This window comes from Pecten maximus, chromosome 8 (assembly GCF_902652985.1).
Source record: "Pecten maximus chromosome 8, xPecMax1.1, whole genome shotgun sequence".
Lineage (NCBI taxonomy): Eukaryota > Metazoa > Mollusca > Bivalvia > Pectinida > Pectinidae > Pecten > Pecten maximus.
The window spans coordinates 14120158-14141226 of NC_047022.1; positions in this window are offsets into that span (position 1 = coordinate 14120158).

Here is a 21069-nt window from a genome sequence, read left to right on the forward strand (position 1 = left end):
TCTCAGGCTTACATATGTCAGATCCATTGGGCCTCTTGTTTTCTTTATAGCTGAAAATATCGCTTTCAAAAAAAAAAAAAAAAAAAAAAAAAAAGTTACTATTGAAAAAAGTATACAGACTCTGAAAAGCAACATTTCCATGTCCAATGCTGGCGATGTCTTGGAGATCTCTGTGAACGGAGGAGGCAGTTTCATGCAATCTTCTGTTATAATTAGTTTCACTAGTGTAGTTTTCCGTTGTTGAATTACTATTTTTTCTCTTGATTCTGAAATAATGGAAAGTTAGAACATCCTATCAAAAGTATTTCACTGTTTAAAATGTTTATTGTCAAAATTCATCATTTTAACGGCGAGGTAATAACGATGGTCGATCATATTCAATTTTCAACGATCCTTATCACATTTCACTCTCATATAAAAGAGATATTTAATTGATTGAATTTTTTTCAGGAATGTGATATTTCTTCGCACAATTATTCATTTTTGTGCAAATTACCTCTTCTTCCTATGTGGCCTTCATTTTTTGTCACGTTTTGGAGGCGGTTTTAGGAATTGTTTTGTATGATTAACTATAGATATTGCTCATATCTCTTTCCTATATTTTAAAGAATATGTATTACGCGTATTATAGTATGTGTAATAGCTATATGTAATACGAGTGTATTAGTATATGTAATAGACGTACTTTTATAGTACAGTATATGTAATAAATATACAATAGTATATTTTATAAGTATAATATTGTAGATACACTTTTATAGTTTATATAATAATCATATTATCGTATATGTAATAAGGTTTATTGTAGTATATGCAATAAGTATATTATAGAATATGCAGTAAGAATATTTTAGTATATGTAATAAGACTATATGAAATCCTTTACATTCATGGTTACAACTAAAGTGTCCTTTTTTACCTGATGAAATATTTGAACTGAAATACGTTAATTTAAATAATGTGATAAAGTTTTTCTTCATATTGATGAAACATAAGCCATGTTAACTATTCCACATGTTCGTTTTGAAAGGCAATCCACACAATTAGTTAGGACGTCTTCATCAAACATTAACAAGTGTCCCAAACTAGTTACATTGCTAAAAGTAAGACTTTTATATATCATTTGAGCCTTATATAATTGTATAGTATAATAAAACAACTTATGTTATAGAGCGAGTTCGATCAGAAAATATAGTGACAATAGTCTATCTAGAAAAGGAGATCACATCGGCGACGTGTAATGCGCATGCGTACAGAAAATACATCTAAAGGTGCGAAGGTATAGTCGACTACAGTTCAACCAACGTCTCAACTTTGATCCGACTACGGCGACTAGACTAGATTTGCGCATGCGTCACCATTTGACGGTAGTTATTGGTCCTTGTTTACCCACAAATGTAATCACAAAAGATGGAACAGCCTAACTAATGCTAAAAGTTGACGATCGAACTTGCTCAAAGTTGAAATTACATGTATCTATGAATATATTTGGCTTACATTTATAAACATGTCTAACGCTTATATTTTATATTTGAGTCACCATTTATATTCGCGTCAAGAAATTGACATTCATAATACCTTTTATATTTGAATTACATTTCAAATTCAAATAATCAGACCATTACAATTTTCTGGTGTTTGATTTTAGGACTTTTCAAGCAGTTAAAAGTATGTTTTATTTCCGCTAGCTATCTCACTCACCTCTTAAGTGTAACGTATAGACCGATACTCAGTACGATAGATATCACCAGCAGTATTGTAAGAAAGGAGACACCGACTTTGTATCCAACGTTATTGATGTCCTGCTTCTCTGTTTATAAAGATATTATGATACAAATAAAAAATCCCATACATTAACTAAACATGTTCAGAGGAATATTTCAGAACATAGAATCAAGTTGCAAAAAATCCTGACATTGATAACCAATCTTGCCAAATGGTTTTGTAAGCATGTCAATTTTTATATACAAAATGATTTTATAATCGATTCTTTGCATAAATTTTCATTGCAAAACAGGAAAATATAGCAGGCACTGCGTATTTTCATCGCGTTATGCATTTTAATGTAGGATTGGAAAATATTTTCTTGTTTCACGTCACTGACATTTAAGCAGGTTATTTATATTCCGTGATTTACAATATGATCATTTAAATGTGAATACAATGATCAAGGTTTAATTCCGATCATTTTAACTCAATGTCAAAAAGTGAGTTCATCATGATACGTTTACATTCATCTTGTATTCTAATCAGTTCATAGTCTCAGTAACCGAAACGATTTTTTTTTTATAAAATTATAAAGCTCCCAAAAGGATCAATTCTCATTCATTTTGATGCCACATCAACGCTATTAACTGAAGCTATTGCCATCCTCGTAATGTTAAAGATTATCTTTAATTCTTAAAATTTGAAATGCTTCCATAAATCGTTGCATCACGAAGAAATGATAACATGCCTCACATTAATAGTCACTTAGATCTAATCAGCGATCATTGTGAAAACGCTAGTATATTTCTTTCATTGGTTAATGTCAATTATATATATTTCCATACCTTTGATATTCAAATGCTTTTTATGACAAGCCTTGATGCAAGCTACAAACTTAAAATGACCCTTTTTGAGCAGTTAGATTAAATCAATTTACATCTTTCTTTACTCAAACATATATTTACTGGGATATTTAAGAAGTCTGTGTTCCTATTAAATTTGTCGCTATTTTCTCTATGTTCCGATTGTCTGTGTTCATAGTGTCCGTGCTCCTATTGTCTGTGTTCATATTGTCTGTGTTCATATTATCTATATACCTATTGTCCGTGCTCCTATTGTCTGTGTTCATATTGTCTATATACCTATTGTCTGTGCTCCTATTGTCTGTGTTCATATTGTCTATATACCTATTGTCTCTGCTCCTATTGTCTGTGTTCATATTGCCTATATACCTATTGTCTGTGTTTCCGATTGTCTATTCACATTGTCTATGATCATATTGGCTGTGCTACAATTTTCTTTGTTACTATTTCCCGTGCTCCTGTTGTCTGTGTTCATATTGCCCGTGTTCCTATTGTCTGTGTTCCTATTGTCTGTGTTCATATTGTCTGTGTTCATATTGTCTGTGTTCATATTGCCCGTGTTCATATTGTCTGTGTTCATATTGTCTGTGTTCATATTGTCTATATACCTATTGTCTGTGCTCTTGTTGTCTGTGTTCATATTGTCCGTGCTCCTATTTTCTGTGCCCCTTTTTTATATACCTATTTTATATGTTTCTATTGCCTGTGTTTCTATTTTCCGTGTTCCTATTGTCTGTGCCACTGCTCTCTATTAACCTATTTGTTATGTTCCTATCGTCTCTCTTCCTGCTCCGACCAACACATAAACCATTTGTTATTAGATTAATAATACATATACATTTAGTACCTTGGCCATTATTAGTTTCTACCGGTCCATAAAGACAGCATTTTGTCAGATTTGTACATACACCAGTTACCTGGTCACATTCGGAAGAAGAACAAAAACTACACTCTGAAACAGAAATAAACATGACTTTGAAGAGGAAATATGCTACAAGTATGTTAGGATTATCAATCGTTTGAAATATAACTCATTAAACGTTCATTTCGTCAGTGTAAATCCATATAAGCATTGAAAGGAACTAACGTTTGAATTAGATATTTACTCATAATGATAGCAACTTCAATGCATGTTGAGTCAACCTGGTCTTGGATTTTGGTATACTTTTATTCCGATAGATAATTCTAATCAGGAGACATTAACAAACTATAATATAACATACAAAATAGTTCGTAGTCAAACAACTCAGCGTTCAGCTAATTTCGTTACTTCTTCTGCAAGTAACTCTGATCATGCTGAACCAGTAAAATTGACTTTTCGATTTCAAAATGTTTTAAATAAATTTAGACTTTAATAATTCAAGTAAGAAACATTTTCAAATAAAAAAGCCTTCATTTCTAGATCCCGATGCTGACATTGCGATGCTGATTTGATTGTTCTCCGTTAATGCCTTATACTCTTATCGGGTAATTTATAAAGAAACGGCATTGTGTGGTAGCTTTAAGTTTTATAAACATTACATTGGAAGTTTAAGATATTTGTGTACTGACCTAATTAGACTCTATTTATGTATCTATAACTTCTAATACCCCAATAATCATGATACCTTGATCACACCTAGTTCCTATCCATCCATCCAAACAGCCTTTTGACTGATTTCTACAGACACCAGTTACATGATCACAGCCAGAGGATCTACAATGGCATTTGGAGGTACATGACTCGCCAAAAGTTCCGTTACTGCACGCTGTAACAAATGTAACAAAAGAAATCACTGTTATAATAACCTATAGAATGCAAAACAAAGACAGCTTAGAAGAAACTATTCTAGAAACAATATACTAATATCCGTCATGAAAAGTCGGTAGTTTCTTTCATCTATGAACCTTTTGGCACAAAGTTAAATTTTTGTTTTAACACTTGAAATATATTTTTTGCCTAAATTAATTTCTTTAAAAAAAGTTTTTTCTTGCAATTTCACTTCAGCTTGTGTTTAGTGCATTTTGACATAATTTGATTCCAAAAACGTTTATCACGACGAGACTTTTAGCACACAACTTGGCACTACTGCCAAACACTAATACTATGAACGTACATTTTTTGTTTGGAATATGACCATTCTAGGATACAATATAAAGGTACTATATCAACAGGTTAAAAGATTGTACAAAAGACACTCAGTGTTAACCACTTTCCTTCCATAACCAATAGAAAGTTAAATAAAGTAGACCCAACATGAAATAAACTGCGCCATGCAATGTTGTCGTCCTTCAAGGAACTCCGTCAGTGATCTTAAGGTAGGCGTCCCAAACGCGAAACAACCCGAAAAAAATGGATATGTATAAATAATTCATACTAAAATAAATTTCGTAATTTATAAGATTGAATTAAATTAAAAGGAAATTTACCTGTTTACCTATTTTCTGAACTGTGTCACTATTCAAATGAATTAAAACGTGATAGAAAGGTTACGACAAACTTTGGGAAGGGAAAGTCCACCAGCAGTGTGCTTGCATGCACTGTTAAGCTTGAGGAGCTAATCGAGGCACTTCGGAAGCCATTAAGCGCCTCCCAATTTGCAATTATTTTGTATTATCTTGCAAACGTAAGCTTTGATACTGCATAAACCATTTATGTGACATAAATTAAACTCGTTATTACTACGAATACTGAAAATATTGAAGCGAATCGACATTCGTCATATATACATTAGCACTAGTAATATCGCATTAGTACAAAAATCTCTTACATTTTTAAATATAAGATGATATATTATTTCATACATTAAAGTAATACACCAAATGGTGCTAAGACATATTTCTTTACCCTGTGAACAAGAGGCCCCCCTCCATCCGGGTAAGCAACCTTTACTCTTGCATACTCCATTGGCACTGTTACATCCGGGATCTTTACAATGACACTTACTGCTGCAGGAACGGCCGAACTTCTCTTCGTCGCATTCTATAGATATAGAAAAATATTTGATAACAGTTTCTGTGTTTAAAACCTTTATACATATTGATAATTATTAAGTGTTATATAATATAATCATAACTAATAGATAAAATATGATCGCCGGTGTGATGGGACTACAAAGTGAAACGATTAGAGATTTCGAACTAAGATATAACCCTGTTACTGTACAGGCCTACTGTTACATTAAGTAGACATGCATAACCTGTATGTTTGTCTTTGTAAAAAAAAAACAACAACATAGACATAAACAATCACCGGACAATTATAGGGCGTTTTATTAAAGCCACAAATAAATGCTTTTTAACAAAATTTCAAACACCAAAACAACGAAATGGTTCCGTCCTCCGTCTACGTCAGCACAAAGGCATGGAATTTTGTCTACTTTAGGTGAGTTTAAACGTATCCTAGTTGGGGAAAAAACCTCAAATAAAGAAATTGAAAAAAAAAAAAAAAAAAAAGACAAGACAAAACTGAAGAAATGGATGGCTGAGAAACATTTTACCAGAAATTTGGTAGTGTTATGAGAGTAAAAGACTCTTTCATTATTTGTGTATGTAGAAAGAATTCTCGGGATCACAAAATGACAAACACATATATAAAAGCGTCTTATAATATTCGGCAAAAATTCATAGCACCATACTTGTAATCGTTGTTGAATCGATAATTATTGTAAAATTGATAACGTTCAATCTTTCTTCCTGTAAAATCAATCTCTTTGAAGATTATTGATACCAATACAAATTTTAATGTTTTTTTTTGTCAAATCCCAACTGTTTTATGGATTTACGTGCTAAAAAATACGTATAATGTTAAAATATATATGGAATAAGGTGTACGTTTTGTTTATTGTGAGGTGGAGTTTCATTGTCTGCCCACGTCAAAATTACCTTATACAAGCAGATTGTATGTTACAAAAACAATAAACAAATTTAGAAGTTTTCATAACGGTATATTTTATATATAGATATATCCGATTTGCTACAGTGTATATAAGAACAGAATGCTGGTCGTTTGCCTTTTGCTTATTTGCACTTTTTGACACTTTAGGCTGATGAGTTTTAGGTCAGGACAATGAAAGTGGCCCCTGTATATATATATATGCTAGTAAGACCACGTTTCATTACAATTATTCGTCTTCAGTGGCTAGCATAGATAAAATCAAATTATCACAATGCTATATCGCCTCTCGGTTCTAAGTATACCATTTTAACAACATTTGACAAGCTATGAATTGACATGGATATTACCAAAAATAAAGGTAAATTTTGACCTAGGATACCAGAGGATAACTGTGTTGTTGTTTGTAAGCGATATCCGCTACGTAAATTGATGCAGAATCTTTAAAGGAATGACAATGACACAACGTTTAATATACTGCTGAGTTATCAGCTGATCCTTCTGTTTACGTTGGAGGTGAAGACCGATGTTACCGGCCAATATTAAACTGAAATCATCACGACGATCACACTTTGTTAAACAATCCAGATTGTTGCGTTTGTAAGGACAATTTCGTGGTGAGCGGCAGAGTCTATAGCGACATTGATGTTAAGGTCTTAAATCAAATAGACATAGCAAATAATGACCTCGATGAATTACCCCACATAGTCAATATGTATCTAATATGCTGTTAATACCGTTAACGAAACCAAATTTGTTAATTTGTCGATACATTCCCTACTCATGAGTTACATTGTAGAAATTGGGCTTTATTAATGGGAGTTTTGGTACTGAAAGCAACTATATACAAATGTACCTTGATCACATCTTATTCCTGTCCATCCAGCCGAACAGCCTGATGACTGATATTTACAGACACCAGTTACGGGATCACAACCAAAGGAGTATCTACAGTGACACCTTGAGGAGCAGGTCTGGCCAAATGTCCCAGAAGAGCAAGCTGTTATGGAAATATTAACTATAACAAAAACACTAGTGAAATAATTTTGACAGATGTGCTATTTTTAGAACAATATTGATATTCAATACAACGTAATGATATTGATTTAATATCATAAGAATGTTCGTATTACATATCTGGCATCTTTCTAAAAAAGTTAAAAACACAATGTATTTATTTGTCACAAAAGTATGTATCACTTAAATATGGTTCTCATTGTCACAATCACCTATTTCAAAAGATTCTTGTCCTCGATGAAGCATTATTTATTGCACCGATCTTTTAATTTTATATATTAGAAATTTAATTAGATTATGTTCATATAAGCGAATTCAAATACATGTATTTATTACATCTTTCCATGTTAATATATTGTTCTTTTTGATATCATGTCAATTATTGTTTAAGTTAATTTTGTACGTATCATAAAGTATCAAATTATGTCTCCAAGCGCGCTAACGTTTACCTAGTGAACAAGATATCCCCCTCCATCCAGGTAAACAACCTCCACTGTCACACACTCCAGTGTTACTATCACATCCGGGTATCTTACAGTGACAAGTACTTCGACAAGAATAGCCGAATTGGCCTTCGTCACAAGCTACGGAGAAGAAACAGTAGCAGAACTTACATTTTAACTGTTTTTCAGATGTGAAAAAAATGATATATATCCGAGGTCTACGTAGATAATTAAAATAAAAAAATGTGATACATGCCTAAGTAAGTGAATTTATCTTTGGCAACATGTTGCAATGTCACAAATTTAAGATTCTTTGATGTAAATGACATCGTTTAATATCATCACCAGGAATTCAAGGTATTATTGATGTATATACATGCATAGTACATGTTATATACCAGCGTCAATATCTCCTATTTTCATCTAAGGGTGTCCTTCCATTTATCTGTCACCCAGTTTGATTTTACATTGGCAATTAATACAACCTTATAAGCGTGTAATTGTCAAATGAGAACAAATCCACCTTGATCGATCTCCTGTTGAAATTCAACATTGATTGTTCAGGGTCACAGGTAATGTAGATGCCAATGAAGTAATTTTATGAAAGGTTGGGTTTCTAAATGACAATACGATAGCGTGTATGTGTTATTGGTATCCTCTGCAGCCCCAAGTTTACAAATAGTCATTAAATCCAAACATGTCAACATGCAAGAATTTAGCGCCCTGCTTGTGCAAAAAATGAAATAAATAAATAGATGAATTAAAACAAATTAAAATAAAATATGCTTATAAATTACATACTTGCCTACAAAATTCTGTCATCAATTTTAACCAACCATGCCATATAAAAGTTCCAGCTAGCTAAAAATCTATCAAACATACTAAAAAGGATAAATTAGCATTTTGGTTCAAATCTATCTACTTTTTACGGTCTGTTTGGCAGAAGCGGTACGTCTTATAGGAGAGGGAGCATTGTTAATTATGACTGTTAGCTGTTACATACTGGAATTTGTATCAATCTGGTAACAGCTTTATGGTTTACGGATGAGCTGTACATTTTGGCAGCAGTTGTATATGATACATACAATGAGATAGTTTTACATGTTTGACAACAGTTGTACATGCTATGATGAGCATAGTTTACGGAGAGAGTTGTACATGTTTGATAACAGCTGTATATTATATTGGGAGCATGGTTTACGGAGGAAGTAGTATATGTTGGCAGCAGCTGTATATGATACTCGGAGCATGGTACATGGTATGAGAGTGATGATAATTATGGATCTTTTATTGAGACTATTACAATTAGTCTTTTACAAATTGAAACAAAATCCATTCTTTTTATTCGGAATTGATCATTGTGCTTTTATCGTATTTACATTTAAGTCCGCTAGGAATGTTCAGTCTCTATACTCTTACAGAAAATGGATCGTGCGACAGTAAAAGAAGTCCGATAAATAACGAAAACGGCTTCTAAATCTATTGAACTGACAATATAAGAGATGGGATAAATCATCGATAGATTTTAGTGCTGATGCGACATATTTGTATTCGACTTAACAACTTTCACCTGGTGCGTATAGAAATAATAACGATAATAACAACAATGTTGTGTTATCAAAGCAACATAGTCGACCCAAAGCAAATAATTAACGTGCTATTCTTTGTAATTATTTTACAGGACAAACGGTTGACCCTCATCACCAATGTCATAAAGAATATTTCAATGGATCATCTTCATAACCACCATTGTTAAAAGCCGGGATATTCGATGTTTTAAGCAGACTGTTTGATATTTTCAAACATTAATAACCAGATAATCGAACAATGAGTATGTTTTAATATTGTCATACTTACTTGTGAACAGTGCAGTAGATATTTGAAGTAATATCACCTGGATTTTCAATAGTTTCATGGTTGTCGATCATTTGTAATAAAATGTAACATGTCGGTGTCTAAAAATAGAACAGATGTGTCTTGAAACATTAAAGGATCAAATTGTTATGTAGGTAGTCTCTACATTCATGTTCTTATAAAAATGGAGTTATATTTGGAACAAAATCATGTTGCCCTGCATATACGTGTGATTTAGGACAGGTTCGATTGTATTTGCATAGAGTTTTGGGGTTTGTTTAATCAGAAATATCAGACAGGATCTGCTGTAGAGCAATGCTTTGTGGTTGTCTTTATCTCCTGATTTATGAACGTTCCAAAGTGAAATGTAATGCGTTTTACTGAGACAATTTATAGTCTGAGTGTAATAACTATGATACTGTCAGGTAAAATTTACATTTGTGTTGTCAAAATATATTCAGATAGGCCTTGGTTTGACGGCCGGCTCACAGAGACATGTATGTTATCAAACGCCGGGGCATATATCTTAAATATAACGTATACATATAATGACCGACGGTCGTTTATTTGTGCCAGGTCCCTGTAGATTAGTGTTTCCATGACTGAGATCATGTTTTTAGATATTTTAACGTTTGTAGATTTTTTGAAATATAAACTAACTGACTTGAACAAATACGGTATGTGGTAAAATATTATATTATGCATATAGTAAATGGCATACATATGTTTTACGTGTAAAATTATCATTAGTTATCATGACTGCATTTTCAGAATAAAATATGAGATGTTTATTAAAAATTAGGTATATTGCAGAATTATTTTATCATAATCTGAATTTCTATCGTGTCGTTACATAACCAAATATATAAAACATTTAAATTTTATTTCGGGGCATCAAGTGCATTCGCCTTTCATCAAAAACGTATTGTATTCCGCAGAACGAATGTGGTATGAAATAAAGCCATCTGGCTTCACACTCGGCTTTCTCCGAAAATTTACAAGTAACAATCAGATATATAAATGAAAGATAACATTATGTTCTTAATTAAAATGAATAAATACATATACAATCTCAATCGCTTAGTTAGCTCTTAAATGATAATTAAGTATCATGTGTTAGGCGTACAAACATAAGACTTGTCGTCATTAAAATGGATTTTGATAGTTTTATATTAAATTGTAATTATCATCAATGAAATACAATAATATCATGCACCATACTCTTACCTTAAATCAGCTATAATGGATCTCGCCGACTTGCATACCTAACGATCACAACGAGCAAAATGTATGCATCTCACCTTACACAGAGATAACAATATTTGTATTTCTTTCCTGTGGTGGTTAACTCTTCACCTGCCAATCCTTTCGTTTAAATCAAATACATACTTACTCAAACAAATTGATTGATTTTACAGGCCAAATGCAGTATTTATTGCAGGGAAACAGCAAACATTTACAGGTCATCACAGTCATTTGTTAAAACTATACATCTTCAATGTGACATATTTTTGTTGTGTCATTTTCCTTTTTGACTCTAAAATGGTATAAATAAAGTTTATTCGGCCGTATATGACAGCCAACGTAATCAATACAAACAACAACAGAGAATATCGACATAATAACGAAACCGTAAATCTACTTTCACCGACAACACAATGAAGGCTTTATTTAACCCTACTCTAATTGATATTCAATCCGGCTCTATGTGATGATTGTATATGTCCGTGATCATTGTCGCGACAAGCTTGATGTTTAAGACATAGTCATCCACCGGCGCCCACAGAACCAGAGAGAAATTTGTCGGAAAACAACGACCTTTTGTTGTGAAATTCAATTCCTACATATGTAAAAGCCACACGTGATTTAAAACAAACTAAAGGGATTTGATACGTTTATAGATGAGCAATACCCTAAGGAAGTGCAAGTAGAACAATATAAGTTATAGTATTTGTGTAAGAACGCGCGTGAAGGTAAACGTGCTGTTATCGTGAAAAATAAGCTCTTTGTCACAGGGATCTACTACTCAGGACATGTAAACAGGCACAAAACAACAAGCATTTTCACAGAACGGAGAAAAGTGAAGAAAATAGGAACGCAAAGAGAACCTACGGTGTTATATGTTGATAATAATGAACAAGTTCAGCAGATAAGAGATGACAACAGTAATTGATGAACTAGATAAACACATTGCTATTCCGGAAATCCAAAAATCTAATCAATTACTTATTGAATGTAGTATATACCTGAATTCTGTGTTAATAAAACAAAATATTATGTTGTATTCAGGCATTTTACCTGAGGCTTGGCCAAAGACTATTATTATACCAGTTCACAAGAAAGGGGACCGTAGTTACTCTACAACCTGTAGAAGTACCTGTCTCCTTAGCGAGATGGCCAAATTGTTTGCACCACTTTTAAATAATTGTCTGAAAAAGACCTTATTGAATATGGAGCGAAATATTATCAATTCGGGGGAGCTAGGCCTTATTCTTATGATGTATACAGATGACTTATTTCTACTGGCTGAGTGTCAGTGATTACAAAACATGTTCTACAACCTACGGAACTTCTCTTAACGTGGATCTAACCATAAACGTAGAAAATGTAAAAATAGTTGTTTTCAGAAACAAATTGCAAATTACATACAGCTGAAAAGTGGTTCTATGGCATTTACTCTGATCGAGATGGTCCTTTGTTGACATACATTTGCAGACTGCAGACAAAAAGATGTTTGGGAGTTGTTATTAGATTCATGTTTGTCATTTTCAGAGCAAGTGCGGTATGCAGCATTTGCATTGTTTTTTAAAATGTAAATCTATGCGATTGTATTGTGTTGAATTTAAAAATGTATTTGATATATAGTTGAGCAGTTTACTATGTTATGCATCTGAAACTGAAAGCCTTGAATTTTGTAAAAATATATAACACGTAAAGAACTAGCATGCAATGTTTAGATTAATTTAAAATTGATTCGTTTTCCTGTTGTACATACAGACTCAGCGGGGTATTTTCTGATTCGTAAAACCCCGACCGGTTTTAAAATCCTAATTGACACTTGGTATTCTATAATATTTCATAGAAGTGCAAAAATATGGAAGCTGATATTCATTACTAAGACATATCATACATACATTCATACTTTTGTTGACTTCCGGAGACGTCATGTTTTCTACAATGTGTTTTGCAGCATTTTTACAATATTTTCTTCCGCACTATGGAGTTCATACCTCTTGGCTGTTTCACAATCAGCTTCAAGAGGGACTACCGTCACAGTGGCAGTGATCAACCTATTTGTGATACTTTCTTAATAGATATAATTATATAGGTTGTTCGATATTTGTCGTATATATGATACGGCGAGATAAAAACAAGGATGGGCTTGTTTTGTTTTCTAGAGTTTTATTAGGGTATTATTGAGGATACATTTACAAGTTATGTTAACAATGAATCAATGAAAACCGAATATATATATGTAAATATCCCCCTTGCGCCCCCCTCTCCAAAAAAAGCATCAAAACACAAAGCAGAGCAAACAAGCGCAAAACAGCAACAAACAATCTCATTTTGATAAATATCTAGAGAGCAATATCTAAAAATATTCCTTTTCTAAAGCTTATTGCAGCTTTCATCTATGAAGTATATTGATTCTAGCTCTTTATGGCAAATAAGGAATCAACAATTAGTTTGAATGACTTCATACACTAAGTACACCATCTTAACATCAAAGGAAATAATTCTTACGAACTTATTGTATGCTTCTTTTAAATAACACATCGCGACCAATGCATACGTGGTTTACCATAACATATAAGACCACCAGACGCTGACGTGAGAATGAAATACTCCTGGAGCCAGGTGAAGCAGAGTACATGGCCGGGTTGTGTGGTTAACTGTTACATTGTTTGATGAGAGGAGAAACACACTTTGCTATCAAATACCTAACCTTAAATCATAATAGTTTAAAAAGAATCAATACATGTAATTGATTTAAGTCAAAGATGTTGTCTGAGGAATTTGTTTTCTCAAAAGATACGTGGAATGCTTCAGGATAAAATGATTACAACCAAACATGTAGAATAGGTAGCTCCATCTTTAGATCCTATTGTTGTTGTTTCTTTGATTTCTTGCAAATTCGCCAAAATGTATATCAACCTGGGCGCCTAAAATGATAAACAATCATTACATCAAATAAGCCAGTATTCACCCATTACGTACTATTTAGGTTCGAAGTAACAGGTCGTATATCGAAGCGAGGTATTATTTTTTTCATTCATATAAATCAAATCAATAGCCCTTATACATGCTATCGATATCAAAGCAAAAGCTGTGTAGGTCTTCTTCGGGGGGTCCTAAAATGCTTTTCTGAGAAGCACTATAATTCTTTCCTCTCGTATTTGGTTTTTTTGTTCAACTGTAACTCAAATTGATTAATTCTGTGCATTACCAGTTATGTTTCACCAGTTTTTAGGCTAAACGTAACGCAGTTATTTGAAGCCTATTGTCATCGCTTCTGGTGTCTATGTACACTTATATTGCCATAAACTTACAATTCTAGCATTCTAACTGGTCCAACATGTTTCAAGATCTTACTAACACCGAATTATGGCAAAACAGTGTCGACATATAAAATGAAACTTTGCTTGGTTACATATTTTATTAAAATGATAATTTAGATTTAATTTTCAGTTTGCAAAGCACATCATTATACTTACCATGAAACGCAATATTGCCTCGTCCAATGTGTGCGATATCCCGTAGCCCTCCCTGTCTGGGCAAAGCGATAGCAAATAACCCTCTGTTACCATTAGTTCTTCGAGTGGCGTTTTCTGTTGTTGAATGGTTATTTTGTTTCTTCATTCTAAGAAAAGGAAACACAAAACAGCCCGATGATAAATAACTTCTTTTCTTTATATGATAATTAAAGATTTATGTAGAAGATTGGTGATACGTTCAATTTGATTGAATGATGCACGAAGTAGAAATGATCCATTGGGTAAAACAAAGAAAAGACAACTTTCAGGAAGAACAGTTAAAAAAAACTCAAAACATGTCATTAAACCGGTAAATTCATTTTTTTTCAGTCAATGTCAAATGCCTCCCTTGCAGAACACCCCAAATACATTGATCATGGGTTTGTTGTGAAGGGGACGGACCAAACATATTAACACGTGATTTGTTATTTCATAAACACATGCATACAATATCCCGATCAGCAAAACATTCACACATCAAGGAGTAGGTGGTCATTTAAACCGATTATTGCCCTAAAACACTTTACTCTATAACATCCAATTTTAACCAATTTGTATGTCCGAAATCATTTGGACTATGGCAATAAGATCCTTGTGCTAACAAAATACTTATCTGACGTGGCTTCATTTTAAGACATATTTTGAGAAATATTCTGATAATACCAGATAGTGAAATAAAAACAAAGAGAAAGTTATACATTTACGGCGGCACAACTACATAAACAATTGATAACCCGTTTTTATTTTAGAAATATCCCAGAATAAGGATTTTGAAATCTGACAGTAACAGCGATTCTAGTTGATATTTTGCAGAAACTGGGGTTTGAAAACACCTGACAACCATGATATTGAAACCAACTTGTTCTTAATCATTTTGAAAATAACAATTTAGTTATTGAAATCTAATTTTCGAATATCAACAGGTGATGTTTTACAAATGGTCATATCACCGTTTTTTATTTGGATATAATAACAAACACAAGTGTATTCAAATAAGGTCACAATCCCGCCGCAGCCTACTGATTATATTGTAGAACAGGTCACATGACTCGTGAGGGTTGGATATGGTACATATAAATAAAAGTTCCGAAATACGCGACCTGTCCGTGTCTATCAAGCACTCGTTGAATTAATCCATTTATTAACACAAAATTTGTATTTATATTAAACCCACCTCTTAAATTTGACGTAAACGCCTATAATCAAAAAGACAGCTAGCGCCAGCAGCACAGCAAGTAACGAGATGGCGACTTTATATCCAGCAGTACTGCTTTTATTCTCCTCTGTTTCAAATAGAATGTACTTTTTAGCACAATAGTTTGGCTATAATTCAAAATAAAACGATATCGGGAACAGACTTTCCTCATATTACCTTCAGTTTGTCGCCGTATACTTGTTGAAATTACACGGTTTTGATATTTGCTCTTTAACGCAAAACAAAATAAAACAGATTCCCTATTCTGAATGATGAATTACCGCATCGACATTGATTGCCATAAAACAAATGTAGATAAATTAAAATCAATACAGTTATAATGCTTCCGGCTTGAAAACCATTTAGACTTAATAACTGCTAAAATATGTACATTAACAGTATACATTTTTTTCGGTACTCAAATTCGCTATTCAAATAAACCTTATCATAGCTTTGTAAAAGGACTTGCGACAGACTCGGATCATACCTTTTCGTAAAACAAAGAAATCTGTTCATTTATAAGGCTCACTGTACCCAACTGTATGTTGAACGTAGAAAACGAGGAAAAGCACGCACTCTTCTTCCACCCTGAAGAACAATCGGTGTCTTTCTTCTCTGTATTTAATTTAAGGGAGACTGAAATATCAACTTAGATCTGCCCTCATTGAAACATGTGGGGGTCTTAAAACTTTCAGTTTCTTTTACTCGCACCTCCGTCTTTCTTATTGATTATCCTCATATGACCCCGGCAAGGGACGTTAAACTCTTAAATCAAACTAAACACGATACTTTACTTTTCTCTATTCCAATCTTTTTCTCCCCTCCCAGTTGAAAATTGTAACTCTGAATATGTACAGCAAATACCTTGATCACATCTAACTCCTCTCCACCCATCAAGACACCCACTTGATTTATCTGTACAGACACCAGTGACCGGATCACAACCCGAGGATCTACAGTGACATCTAGATGTACAGGACTGACCAAAGGTTCTAGAAGGACACGCTAGAAAAATCAAATGAGTAAATATGAGTAAGATATTAATATTGATGTACATTTTGTTTTCAGGATGAAACTGAAATCAATGTTAGCTGATTTTGAATACAATACTGATAACTAAATACTAAACTAATACCTACAACATTTATTGTGTTAACTCATGACAGACTAATGTTGAAAATGTTCAACAATGTTAAAATCATTCATGTGCGCGTGTTGTTATGCTTTCAGTAGGTCCCGCGACCCCAGTGTAATGGCGGATATACATATACATACATCATAATATTACAATCCTTCCTACTAAACAAAATTTTAAATAAACATTTTCCAGATATAGCAATTGTTGACTTATACGTCAGTAAAACCCAAGAATGAAACTACTAATGAAACTACGCATGTCTATAAAGAGGTATGTATATCAAAATAAAGATTATTGCATTTGTTTTCAAAACAATGCCAGATTCACATTTATAGTATTTGTTTTTTTTAACATGCGAGGTTTTGCTAAGGGGATTGTAAATGAGACACACAAGGTTTTAGGGGAGCCTGAAGTTGGTTCCGAGTTCCGAGTTCCGTTTAAGAAAAAATAATGTATTAAAACTACATCATACAGATGTTTCGTCCTTCTAGGACTCGCCAGTGATGCAAAGTCCAAAGCGATAAAGGCGGAGATAAGGTCAAAATGTATAAGAAAAATATGAATAATATGGATGCGGGATGAATAAGACCCATGATTTCAGAAAAAGATTTAATTTTAAACATTGGATTTCAAAAGAACATTGAGTACTTGTGTATACACTGTATTCTAAACAGATTGACTATTTATATGAATGAAAACGTGACAAACATTTACAATAAATTTCGGGGACAAAACTACCTATCAGAAGTCCCGTCCTTTTACCTGTCAGGTGGGTCTATTGATTCGGATTCATTTAAGGATTGAATCTTGATTTGGTCGATTTCATGGGGTCATGAATTGAGTTGCTCTTGAGACGAATTTAATGAACTGCGAAGCAGTTCATGTTGAATTTGTCTCAAGAGCAACTCAATTCATGATCCCATGAAATCGACCAAATCAAGATTCAATCCTTATATTTCAATTGTTTTTTTTTTCGAATAAAAAAGTCGGTCTAGATATTAATGTCTGGAAGCTTGTGCAAGTCCAATTGCGGAAAAGCCCGAGGAGTTCCGGATTGTGCATGTCTAGTCGGTCGAGTAAAATAGTCCGCAATATTAGGATTAAAAACAGCATTAATTTGTCAAAATAGAAGTATTTAGCATATCTGGTCTTTCATAAAATACAAGAATGCATTATAAATTTGATAATTTTAATAATTATTCCATGTTTATAACAACAATGTAGAAAAAGTGAAATCGTTTCGCGGAAGGATTTTAACCATGTATTCATACGCACTGATCAGTGTTAATCTGGTCAAATTCATGAGCAAATGAAACAGATTAAGTTTGGTAGTTTCATTGAGTCCAACTTGAGTAGAAATTGAAATATTTGTGTATAGCGTAACATTATTCAACTATATTTATAAGCTGTTAATCGTGAAAAGAAAAAAATATCAGCATTATTTACCAACGGAACAGGATGTCCCCATCCATCCAGGTAAACAGTCTCCACTGTAACATTCTCCTGTTAAACTGTTACATCCGGGCTCCTTACAGTGGCATCTACTGCCACATGAATAGCCAAAGTGGCCTTCGGTACACACCAATGAACCTGGAGAATAATAGTACACATAGGTACGGTATCTAAAAATGTTAGTGTGATATATATATTCGAATTGACTTTGCCGAAGAAAATATTCAATATCGGCTATGAAAAACTTACCTAATGTTACCTATGAAAATACTCGCGTGCATTTTTGTTGGATAAATATGTTTTAATGAAGTTATGTATTCAAGCGATTTAGCGTAACTCTCTGTCTAGATCTATGATCAAGTTTTCTAAACGCACATTGTGCGAGATCGACCACAACAACAATAACAACAACATGAAAGTACAGAGGTGTGGAAAATGTAATTCGAGCGAAAAATCGATGCAACGAAGATAAAATATGAACAACAATAGTGTTACACGTTGTGACCTACCAAGTGTTGAATTCACTTGTAGATACCAACCAACCAATTGTTTTCCCATAGACTTTAGTGTTAACGTTTTGGAGTATTTCATTCAAATTCTTGAATTCAATATGACAATTATGGTTTATAACAAAAGTTAAGGGTCTGATATAACACCTAATCAAAAAATAAAGTTGGGTCCTTCAGCTCAAATTTTCTCCAGGGTAGCCATTTTGAAAATAGGTGAATTTCGCAGTAAAAATTCTCAAAAAACTTAAATGTTTACCTGTTTATTATTATTACGTGAACTTTTGGGAAAAAAATCAATCGGACTTACGAAATTTATATCAACATTTCTTATTGATAGTTACCTATCAGGCTATATATCTATTTTATCACTCATAACATACTGGCCAATCAGTGTCTGCCAGACATTTTATCCTTGCCTAACTTTCTATACACAGGGGCTGTTTCAAAAAAAATATTTTTTCAATTGGTTGGTTGTTCCCTATATATTCTGTTGAGTGCTATGTTAGAGAGGATGACGGAGTCCGAAGTAGTTATATCTTCAGGTTTATTTTCGGGTATAGGACTGATCAGTATAGTCCTAGGATTCCGACAAATAGTACAAAATATCCAGCCTTATATAGTCCTAAGTATACAGTTATGATTGATAGATATATGGTAACACAGACGACGTCTGTCATATAGCCTGAGACAATATTACATAACCATGTATGACACGTACCGTTAACATCAGATCACCACGTCAACAGGTAAACAGAGTTGGCGACAAAGTGCAAATATGTGTAGTATGAATGTACAGACCTAGGAATATTTCGGATATTTTAAGATAATTTATTATATTTCACACGGAATTTCGTGACAAAGGTGGTAATAGGTCCAGGTATTTCGGAAACATTCCGATAATTGCAAAATTCTCACAACAGAAATCTGAGTTGAGACAACATAATAACTCCTCATATAAACTTCATGTCGCACAATGAAAAAAATTCTCTCTTATGATATCACGATGTTCAACTGATAATGTTTCCTTTTCAGGGCAGCTCTCTTTGCATTAAATTTGTTAAAGTTATCAAAATATCGAAATATTTCACAGAAATTGTTACAACAAAAATCCATGAATATATCCGTAAATATCGAATTAGCAGGGACTGGTTAGCTCCACCGGTGTGGAAAGCACGGATGTTGCTATCTAGAAATGGAAATATCCCATAGATTTGAGGTTTCCTGACGAAATAAAAACAAAACGACTTTTGTGTCTGATCTGATCAGGTCTTCAGTATCATCATTTCGCATGAGCACAGTCTGAGAGAGTCAACGTCGTTTGTTCGTAGTCATGCTTATAATCTAATGGTCTTGACACCAAGAGCGCTCTTAATTTAGCTACTGGAGTACACTGATCACTGACATCTCAAATCAAGTGTCTGGGTCACTGCTCCGATCACTGTTCAGTCTGCTCTTTCTCTCGAGGTGGTGCACGTGGAGCAAACCACAATTCAAAATGGCGGATGATAGTAACAGACGAACAATATTCTAGTTAAATTTGCTGTGGTAGCTCGATTTTTATGAGAATTGTATTTTCTTGAAAGACACTTTGTCGTAATAGGAATTAAACAAAATTAATGAAATTTTTCTGAATTATATTTTTCCTTCGTTGAATCTAGTAAGAAAAACGGCTGAAATGCGTAACGTCATTACGTTACTCTCCATGGTAAAATATCGGCAGATTTTTACCAGTCTCAAAGAAGGATTTTTTTATCATTATCGGAATCAAGATAAAAAGTTTAGAAAATTCAGTTTCGACAAAGCAAGTGCTGTTCAAAAATACGAATTATCTTAAGATAGAGTGAGTAAAAAAAATAAACAGCGAATTTTCGTCAAACAAAACTAAGGTCACAGACTTGTCTAGCATTTAAATATAAAATAACCACAGCGTAAAAAGTAATAAAGGCGTTAAAATAATCAGAGAGTCACATTGCATCACCAATAGCTGGAATGAAGATGGTCACAAGCTCTGTTTCGTCTTTCCTCCTATCTCGTTGTTCATCTAAAATTCCATCAACAACGAGATAGGAGACCACCGGTTTCGTGTCAGCCATGTTACTTCCGGTTCTTAATTGTGTAACCTACTTGATTTGTTTTTGATCCGAGTAGGATCAGAGTGGTGAACTGAGCAGTAAATCAAGTACGCCCCAAGATAACAAAGTTTTTTTTTCACTCAGATATGAAATAACCTCAATTCGAGCCTTTCCATTCAGTCTGGTTGCAT